An 11,007-nucleotide genomic window follows, 5' to 3' on the forward strand; every position below is an offset into this window, starting at 1 on the left:
GGAGTCTAAGCAGTAATTAATTTTAAAGCAGACTTTTACAAATCCGTGTTGTAAACGATTAACCTTCCTCGTCTTCAGTAGCTTTTAGTGCTGAACGTTGGTTTACTTTGCTCTACGGCCTTACTTATGTTGTTTTAGCTCATCGTCTCTGTGGGATGGGTTGTGAGCGTGTGTGAGCGTGCGTGTGTGTGCGTGTGTGTGTGTAGGGGGTGTATATAAGAGATTTTTCACCCATAAACAGCCGTATGGTCTGTGTTAGAGGTCACATGTGGAGCTACTGTGTGAAGCTTGTTCTGAACTTGTTCCAGGTGAGAAGCAGATTCTTTAGTAAAGAGCATGAACTTGTGCTGTGATGTTGAAATGTTATGTGCTTCTTAATTTTTTAGATAAAGATACTAATCCCTGCTAAAGGCATACAGGACCTTGAACACTTGCATGTTTGTAACTGCAGACAGAATAAAGCTTAATAAAGCACAATTAAACCATGAATGCATGGCAAACTGGATAAAGATTATTAAAATATCTTAAAATATATTCATATTTTATTTTAAAAGTAAGTGAGTAGAATATAAATTATTTTTGATGAATGAATGAAATCCAGGTTTTATAAGTTCTTAATTTATAAAAAAAAAAAACATGACTGTTATTTACTGCTGCACCCATAATTATTAATAATAAATGACTTAAACTTTGAACACAGATGGATCAGTCAGACTTTTGAGACAGATCTTTAATGTCAAGAAGTCTGATTCAAGGAGAGTATGGAACAAGCATTTAAAATATTTATTTCTAGCCTTTCTGCTTTAATAATCTTACATCACCACTAAACAATATGGAGCTCACCTTTTGTGTCCATTAAAGGGATTTTCAGAGGCGACTCTAAGCTGCACTTCGGTACAAATGTGCGCGTGAACGGCTGTTTGTGCTATCTGTAGGTACGGAGCAATTATTTTCTATGACTATTTAAGGCTGACCAGCCTTGGTTTGTATTTAACCCCCACCAAAAAAAAAAATTATGCTTCAAATTTGACTAAAGGTCCCCTTCAAATTTAGCCTAAACAACAACAACAACAACAACGCTGAGAGTAATGCTTGTGTCACTCGTCTCGTGCCACCTCTGAACCACATTCGGATGCAAGCACGCGGTTCATTGTGGTCATAGCAACTTTTCGATTTCCCACTGTTGAGTTAAAGGCCACTGTCGTCTGAACAACACAAATTCGGAGGGGTGGATTAGCGTCCATTTTGAACGTTGTAATCAGCGGTAACTTTAAGAAAAGTATCAAAGTGAGTTTTTCATTTGCAAACTAATAACCAGATTTGTTCCAGTGAACAACAACAACAACAACAAAAAAAAAAACAGATTTAATAGCAACCAATGTCGGAACCCGATAGAGGCTGACTTCACAGTTCTGTCACCACCAAAGCAAAGATCTGATGCCCTGAGTGCGGCAGCCTGAGCTCAGCCTTTATACATTTAATGTCTAGGTGCATGACACCTTTAGAAAATAAGTAATTGCTCAAAAGTATAGGAGACATAGTTTTTACTGTTGCCAAGTGCAGGATTTATCCCCCCTTACAGGTACTCTTTCTGGTGGCTGTGTAATTGCAAACCATTATAACACTTAGCTCCGTAATTCAGCCGCATGATAATTTTCATCTTTCGGCGTGAGACCAAACTGAACAGAATTAGTCACTCGCATTCAATTATATGGACTTCATGAGGTTTGCATTTTATACTTCATGAGATGTAGAACATTTGTCTGTAAAGAGGCCAAATAATTCACCTTACACAAAATCCTTTGCCTGCCTGCAGCTAAGAATTGACTAATGTGCGGTGAATTGTTAAAGGATTTCAGAAAATCTTTTTCCCTGTGAGGAGATTGTCCATCCATTCATTTCCCTTGCCTTTAAATATAATAATATTTGCTCCCCTGCAGGAAATTTACATAACTGCAGCAAAAACATAAGAGGAGTACACACAAAGGAAGGGGTGGGGGGGGGGGGGATGACAAGACCAGAGGAATATTTAAATCCAATGATAGAGAACATCACTAGACATAAACAAGCATTTACTGCATTGAGTCCAAACAGGAAATTAACTTTAAAGGGTGACTGCACTCAGATAGAGGTGGCACTGATATCACTGCACACCCTGATGGCTGCTGCTGAAAATTGTGTGCTGTTGTGTGTGTCGCTTGTTGATAAAAGTGACAGCTGCTTGGAGGAAGGTGCTGCAATAAAGGCTCTTTGGTGCATTTACTGTGAGTCTCAGTGAGAGATTGTCCAGGAGTGAGGATAGCTGAGGTAGTGGCATCTTGCTGAATACTTAATTTTAAAAAAAAGATCAGCACTAAATATCCCTTATGTGTTATCTTTGCATATCAGTTTCTCTCTATGACTCTCTGATCTTTTGTAACACACTGAATTACTTTTGGTCTTATGATTAAAGTTTTGTTTTGGCCTGAAGATCGGTTGTGGGTTATGATTGCGGGCACTGAAACGATCATGAATATAAATCACGAGCAATTTCAGAGTTGGAACGCCGAATGAAACGGGGGTCTCGTTCCTATTTTCAAAATCTGTCATTCAGTAGTTCTAGGTGTAAACATCGTTCTTTCGTCTGGCTCAGGAAGCTGGTAAAGAGAGGCAGCTGAAAATTCTTTTGAGAAGGTGAAAGGACACATTTCCCATCATGCACCAGGCCAAACAGAGCTCGACCTGCAGCTGTTTCCGTCTTATTAACTCTTGATCACTTGTGTAACTCTATAAAAAAAAGTCAAACACAAATGTAAGCGCCATTAGTTGTGCTTGGAGCTCCGTTAAATGGTTCTGCGCAGGTCGAACTCAAGTAAACAAGCCTATTATGCGTCCCTCTCTGATTCATCACCAACATGAGTCCATCACAGCCTGTCTGTTTAAAATTACTGTGCTGCAGATTAATATCTGTGTGCAATATTGAAATGGATAGAGATTAGTTTAAATCCATTGTTAAAACTTGATTGAGACTTCGATTGATTCTTTTTTTTTATTATTACATATCTATATGCTAGTTCTGCAAAATTTGAAAGTGTTTCTTGTCAAATTTCAGGAATAAATACCCAGGAATTAATACTTTTTTTTTTTTTTTTTTTACCGCCCTGGTAAAGAACATAAAGCTTCATAAAAGTCTCAAAAATGGTCATTAAACACTAGCAAAATTGTTTTAAAAAAAATACCTGCAGTTGTTTTCAGCGAGCTTTGGAGATTTGCTCGGGACAATTTCAGTTGTAATTTGATGTTGCTATGTTTAGAAGACATTTTTCAAAATATTTCACTTGTGTTTTTAGATGAAATTTGGAAAAACCTATCACTGGTTGAAAGGATCTACTTTCCCAAAATGTCATTTTAAAAAAATAAAAAATAAAATAATGTCTAAAAGTTAGAATATTGGAAAGGATTTTTTGAAAACTTATTTTATTTTCTTGAGACTGAGACGTACAAAAAAATAAATAAAGAAACAAACAACAACTTTACATTTGATAGATTTTTTCCATCAACATGTCCAATTTTGCATTTTAGGAAAATGTCACAAGAGACATAAGGAAAACACTGTAACATTCACAGAAACCCTGGCTGCAGATGAAAACCCTTCGCCTTGAATTCTTGGCAGATGCTGCACCAGGTTTATTTGTCATCTTAAAGCTAAGTAGCCTACCATCAGCGTGCCACTGCTGCCAAGAGAAATACTATCAATAACTTTGTGACTTTGCTCACCCATGTCTGACTGCTGAACAGTCTGCATGTCGAGTCGCTGTGACGGTGTTTGGACCGAGTATCGGCAGTCCTCAGAGCTCAGATGCTGGAGTGCGAGGCTTCCAGCAGGTTCTCTGTAAGCCAAAGTGAAAGTCCTGAGGTGAATTCTCAGCCCACATGCCTTTGCCGTTTCTGCAGAAGCAGAGGCTCTGCACACGATTAATGGGGCCGAACTATTTTCGTCTGACTTTTTCTTCATTCCTTTACAACCATACTTGACTTATGAGATGCTATCTTTTCATGTATGGATCGACATGTCATATGTGTGTGTGTGTGTGTGTGTGTGTGTGTGTGTGTGTCTGCTTTATAGATACACACAGAGAAGTGTTAGATGTTCCAAAAACTGCATTCGTTCTGCTGCAGTGTTTTCCATTTCTGATGACTGGTTCTGTGGATGTTTTCTCTCAAGAGAGATCTGAAATAAAATAAAAAAATAACAAAGCATTGTTTTGTTTTTTTTTTCTCAGTCATCTCACTGCAGATAAATTATTTCTCTAACAGGTTTCTCTGTTCTTCCTCCAGGGTCTTATCTGTGTGCGGACGATATGAGGTCTGCAGGCTCCTTGTGGATTGTTTGGTCTCTTCTGGTGGTGAGCTTTCATTCGGCTCTCATTATTTAACTTTGCAAAGTCCTCAAAGCCCTTCCTATTTTATATCCCGTGCACATGTGCAGAGCGTTCAATTTCCATTAAAGGGAGATGCAATATGTTTTGGTCGGATGGTTTCATTTATCAGCAAGAATCTCAATACCTCATGATTGCTTTCCACTCACCGTTATGATTTGGGCTATTTAATTAGCTCAGCTTGGCTGGAGAAACTGAAAGATGAATGACTCGGGAGTGCATTTGTTGTTTTTGTGTGAGTAGTGCCTGGGCGTACAGGTTCTGATATCGACACAGATTTAAAAAAAAAAAAAAAAAAAAAACTCCCATGCTGCGATTGCGGCGCATTCATTTGTTTTCGTGTTGTGGGCAGAAATTGCATTTTGAAACTCTTAATTGCAGCCAAATCGTCATTAAAATAGCACTCCGCAGTTACCAAAGAGAAGGCACAAAAAAAGGTACTATCTGTGCTGGTATTAAATGTTCACCTCTGTTTTGTAAAATATATTGGAATAAATGCTGTTGTATCACGGTTATTTACTGCAAAATGACTACAAAAGTAAAGTGGCATAATTTATTTAGTAAATAAAACTTACACAATAATTTAACAGTTTGCATAATTGTGTTATTAGTAGTCAGTTGAGGATTTAAAACGTCTTCATCATTTGACTGCATGTTCTTATGCAAACACTATAAGGTGTAGCATAAACCAACTTATTTCCAGCATCTTGTTGTTATCAGGATGGGCAATTTCCACCTGTTTTTATTCTAAATCAGTCACATGCAGAAATTCACCAATTGCAGCTCTCTGTATGTATGTAATCTCTTAATTTTTACAGCCAGCCTCCTCTGTCTATGTTTTTGTTTATTTTTCAAAATTAAAAGTAAAATGAAGTATCCATGTGTTGAAAGATTCAGTGTTTTGTGTTGAAAAGTCGGGTTCAGGTTTAAACTGTAGAACAGTTTAGATTTTGAACCAGATGATAAAAAAAAAAAAAAAAAAAATCTTTACCATACTTTGCACGATAAAAACGTAAGATTCAGAGAATAAATGTGCAAAAAAACCAGGGATATGAATTACTGTCTTTTTCCTTTTTCCTTAAAAATACAGGGTGTCCTCCCCGTGGACCATTCCTCCCAGTGTTGTGAGCCATGTAGGCCATTTCACAGTTTGCCCCCATTTTTCCCCAAAACTGACCACATCCAAATGAATTTAGCTAAACTGAAAACCTGCATGTGTGTTCATAATGTCTAGTGGAATTAAATCAGGAAGTTGAAGATGATACTGTTGTTTAAAAAAAAAAAAAAAATCAGCAACTCAACAGATAGGTTGAGCCCAAAATTGTGCATATCCCTGGAAGAGTTAGGTTTAAATCGATCTTCTAATTTGACCAGCGTATATTTATTTTAACTGGTTGGAATATTAATAATTTTGATATGGTAAATGTTGTTGATGGTAAGAAGGCCTTCAAGCTTTGGAACACATTGTCAAAATGGTAACAAATGGTTTGATAGCTGCCATGCAAATAAAGATGTTTCCAGTGATTATTGAGAAAGGTGTATGTTATTCTTGATATGTAATTTTTGTTGTTGCATTGTAAATAGTATGTATTTATTAAATTAAGCCACGTCTTCGTTTGGCTCAAGGCTTTATTTTTTTTCTTGAATAAATCTTCAGATCTATCAGCTCAACCTTCACCGCCGCTATGGGGCTGAGTCATAATGTGTTCTCTTTGAGAAATGGCATTAATTAGCTTAATGGACTTTTTTCTAATCATCAGTAAAACATCCCAGCGTAACACACAGAAGAACCACAAATCATGCAGGGACGACTTTGCCGTGCTTCGTCATTAAAAAAATGGAACCTGACGGGAGTGGTGCAATCAAACGTCACGGATGTCCCGGTGAACGGGCTACACAATAAGATATGGGAGCTGTCGTTTTAACGATTACAGCTCGCAGCAAGTAAAAAAACCCAAAGTTTGACTTCTCAGAAATAAAAAAAAAACAAACAAAAAAAAACAACAGCTTTGTAATAGAAATTACATGTTGTGTTACGGCTTAAACGTTAATAGGGACGACTGTCAGATGTTCAGCTGACAGACACCGACACTCTCCACAGGGAGGATTAGCCACAAAAGGTCAACAATAAAGATAAACCTGTTCACAGAGCGCTTTATCCAAGCATATTAGTAGAAAGTTGAGTGGAAGGAATAACCCTAGCCTTGGGAGAACTTTAAAGGAGAACCTATTTGAGACTTTGGAGCAGATTTGTCGGGTCTGGACTGCAGCTAGAGTCTGCGTTTCAGAGTTCAAGCTGTTGGAAAGCAATCATGAGATATTGAGATCCTTGCTGATAAATGAATAATCATTAAAACTAACAGGAAGAAAAAAAAAATATAAATAACTCTTCACACATTTTCTGTTTAAACCTAACAATGGAAATAAATGACTTTTTCAGTTATTAATTAAATTTTGTTTAATGTTTTTTCTTTTTTTTTAATGGACCTAGCTCCCTCTCTCTATAAATTTAATTTCACTGTTTTAATTAACAACTTGTTTCAACATCGGGTGCAACATTGGAACATTGATCTGATCGAATGCAAATGTTACTGTGGATTGTAATTTTATGTTGTTTTAAATGCTGTTTTTATTTAATTCAGGAGGAATAAGACGCTGTAATAATAAAGGAAGAAATGCCTGACACAACTTTTTTTTTTTTTTAAAGAGAAGGAAGATTTTTTTTTTCCTGATATTGGTGGTAGCCTGGTGGTCGTATGTATGACGTCATTTACTTCAATGCTTGGAGTGACATCATATGTACGGCTGCTAAACTGCTACATGGGACATCCTGTTTTTGACGGTGCTTTTATCTATTTTTTTGTCTCTTTTTCGAGCTTTTTTTGTGTGTGTCAAGAGAGGTAAGGACGTCACTCTGGCTCCTCTGAAAAGAGTCGGGTTAAAGAAACTCCTTGATTGTGATAAAAGCTAGACATGATCCTGGCAAAGTATTTAAATTCTTCAAACAATTCATGAAATGCAAATGCATAAGCCTGGCACCTGGAGAGGCTTAGATTTTGCTCCCCCAGAAAAGTAAGATTAAGATAAGTCACACCAATATAAGTTCTTTATCCCTCAGTGAGCAGCACGATCGAATCAGCATTTCATACAGCACCTTTTGATTTTACTTCTACCTCCAAATACAAACAATAGGGCAAAGATATGATTCATTTGGAGGAAAAAAACCAACCAAACAAAAAAAAAAAAAAAACAAAAAAAAAAAAAACGCTGCTTAACTTCTTTTGTGTGATCCGAAACACATTTTAATGAGTCACACACTTGGAGAGAAACCAGAACTTGAAATCAGAGAAATTGTGATCAGAACGGCTTCCAATGAACTTTCCAGATGCACTTCCTCCGTTTAAAATGCCATCATTTGTAAAGACGTGCATCTTTATTCAAGCTTATTTTTTTTTTGCAAAGTGAAACATTTGAAGACCTCCCCGCTTGCTGCTGAAGATGATTTTTACACTTTATCGTGTTCCTGGCTGTGGTGGGAATGTAAATGGGGAACATATCTGATTTCTTTTTTTTTTCTGTGCAGCTCAGGGAGGCAGCAGATGCTGGAACAATCTCAGACACATCACTCAGTCCCGGACAGAGCACCGGGATGGGACAGAGTGAGAAGGCGCCGAGCCAAGGTCAACACAGATGTGTCGAGCCATCCAAAGGAGATGCCCAAGAAAACAGAACCGGTGAGAGGCAAACACCGAACCACTCAAGAGACTGTGACAGATAAATGGTGGTTTGCAAATCCAATTCATACCCCTAGAATTTTTATTCAGATTTTGTCACAAACCACTGGAATTTCACCTACCGGCTTTGAACAGCTTTTTTTTTTTAAAACATTCTTCCCTGCATAAAAGCTTAATAAGATTAGGTAGAGTGTCTGTGAACACAGTTTTCCAAGTCTTGCCACAGATTCAGAATCGGGTTTAGGCCCTGCACGCGTACACCGAATCGTTCTTCAGATAAAAACGTTAACGTTTTTGTCGCAATCCGGCCGTTCGTTTGCACAACACCAGTGACCGGAATCGCTCACGCCGGCATTTTTTTCAAACCAGGTCTAAGAGTGAAACTTTTCTGTTACTCTGCAGATAGCGACAAAAACAATGGCGGATAGCATTGGGCTGGGTTGTTCTACTTGACCTGTTCAGCTTATCACAATTTCTGATAAAGAATATATGTGTTACATGAGCAGTTTGTTCATAGGAGACAGAGATGGGTTGCTATTTACCATCAGGCAGAAGCTGAGGGTCAAAAGCGCCTGAATATGACAACATGAAAAAAAATAACAGCGCCATTTAGTGGCCTGGCAGAATAACTACAGCTCATTCAAAGTGTCTTGGTGGTCCCGTCTAAATGTGGGAACATTTCCCTTTGGGATGTTGTTTTAAAACCACATCCTACTTGATGATGCTGATGTTCTTTAACGAACCCATTTGAGGCCCGTTTTCCTTCTGTTTCACAGCTGAGCATTACTACTTGCATAAAATCCAAGAAAATACATAAACATTTTTGGTTTTGGTGAAAGAAAAAAAAAAAAAAGTTTGAATTGAAATACTTTTGCAAAGGTGAGAGCATAATTTTTTTTTTAAGAAGGTTGGTGGTGATGGCAGTGGTCAAGCACAAGTGATCCGAGTCTTTTTGGGTCATACTTTTTTGTCAGCACACACAATGAAAAACACAGGCAAAGTGTATGTGTTTATAATTACACTTATTTGGCTCTTGAGGTCTGTTCTGCGCTCCAATGTGGGACGGATTTTTGTGCTGGAATGAGACACCGGCTGGGGAATCGGTAACTCTGCAGTGTCCAGATCACCCTGACCTCGGTGCAACCGGTACGTTTTCTGCTTTTCTCACTAGAGTAGAACAACCCAGCTGGAAACTGTTTCCTGTTGAACTACATTTTTACACACCAATGCAGTGTGTGCGGTTGCGTGTGTGTGCGCGCGCGCGCGCATGTGTGTGTCCATAACGATGGAATCCTTCACCACTTCATCTGCTCTTGAAACCCTGATGTTTTCTGATTTAAGTCAGATTTAGAGTTTGTAACACAAGCATAGCTCCTTAACTTCTTTCAATGCCCTGTTTTCTCATAATGCTAATTCTACCACGTCTTATTTTACAGCTACTTGTTTTCACATTCCATGATGTTAGATTCATTAATCTTGCGTTGCATTCTAACATGTCAAATTCTAAGATAAAAATGCTTCTGCTTAGGGGTTTCACGCACCCCTTTCTCCAACACCAGCTGGGATTTTTCAGTTGTCTGGTTTTGGGTCATCTTGGAAGTTTATTCAATAAAGTTACCTGCTCAGCTCAATTTGTTTAGTGACTCACCATGCCCTTGAGTAAAAAACAATACTAATGCATTGACCTTTCGATACGTTTCATGGATGTTTGCGCATTTGGCACAGGGTAGGTGCTAGAGTAGGAGATGTTTTCTGAAGAGTTGTTTTGTGGTAAAATATCTTAAAGAGTGTCTTACAGGTGCTAACGGACGATCCCCTAGCGAGAGCGTTCAAGGAGATGGCAGCTATTTTATGGAGCACTTTGCTGGCTGACAGCGACTTGACTTTGATAGCAGCCACTAAGGGCGGTCAGTGGAGCTCAACAAAGTGAGAGGTGATGTTTACTCTTCGGTAAACATCACCTCTCTTATGTACTTCCATGCAAAGGATTAAGAGCAAAAAAATTTACAGTTTTATCTCTGAGTGAACTCTGTGCAGCCTTTGTTTGCGAATGCAAATCGTCTCCTAAATTTCTGAGGAAACCTGTCCGGTCAGTTCTCACCGAAACCAAAAAAATAAAATAAAGACATAACAAGTGATTGGATAATTTATTAAGGCTTGGTAGGAGGCACAGTCATATAATCGGAAACATTCATATCTTGTGGTTATATAACCTGTGCCAACGTTAAAAACATTTTCACAATTATTGGCGTCTTTGTTCGAGAGTTGTACAAAACCTCGACGTAAATCACTGCAGGAGTACAATCTCAAACTGAAAATTTTATTGAAACCATTGCTGTTAATAACTTTTTACAAATTTTACTTTTTTTTTTTGCAAATTTCAACATTTACCAACTTGAAAGCATACAATATTGTTTTAACCATTCTCTCTAGATTCATTCAAAATCCTCCATCCTCTTTCCACTCAGTCTATGAGTTTTCTATATGATTTAGTTATGTAATGACAATCATTTTATGGCTGTGTTGATTTGACCATATGTTTTGGATTATTATCACTTGAGACAAGTCAACTGCTTCTCACAGATGTTCTAGCCGAGTTCAAATGAAAAAAAAAAAAAAGTAACACATGCTTCTTTGTGCTACCTTTTCCCAACACACCATTTAAACGACAGCCGGTTACAAGAGATGTGCACATCAGATAAAAGGTAAATCATTATCAGATCAGTCGGCCTGAATAAATACGGGCATTTATTTGAGCCGGAATAGACCGTGGACTTCGATTACCTAAGAAAGGTTAATGCTTGATTTGCAGGACCGCTGGTTTTCACAGAATGTGAAATTTTTACATTGTGGAT

General features: G+C 37.9%; 1 long non-coding RNA gene across 1 annotated transcript in view; it reads left to right on the top strand.

Annotated features, from left to right (window-relative positions):
- Positions 1–9,712, top strand: part of LOC106952343 (uncharacterized) — a 41,016-nt gene extending 31,304 nt beyond the window's left edge. The window contains exons 2-4 of the long non-coding RNA XR_001425964.1: positions 4,318–4,385; positions 8,002–8,152; positions 9,191–9,712. This is a non-coding gene — a long non-coding RNA (uncharacterized LOC106952343). The remainder of the gene's footprint in view (positions 1–4,317; positions 4,386–8,001; positions 8,153–9,190) is intronic.
- The last annotated feature ends 1,295 nt before the right edge of the window (positions 9,713–11,007 follow it).

This window comes from Poecilia latipinna, unplaced genomic scaffold (assembly GCF_001443285.1).
Source record: "Poecilia latipinna isolate Pla-1442-1.1 unplaced genomic scaffold, P_latipinna-1.0 Scaffold508, whole genome shotgun sequence".
Classification (NCBI taxonomy): Eukaryota; Metazoa; Chordata; class Actinopteri; order Cyprinodontiformes; family Poeciliidae; genus Poecilia; species Poecilia latipinna.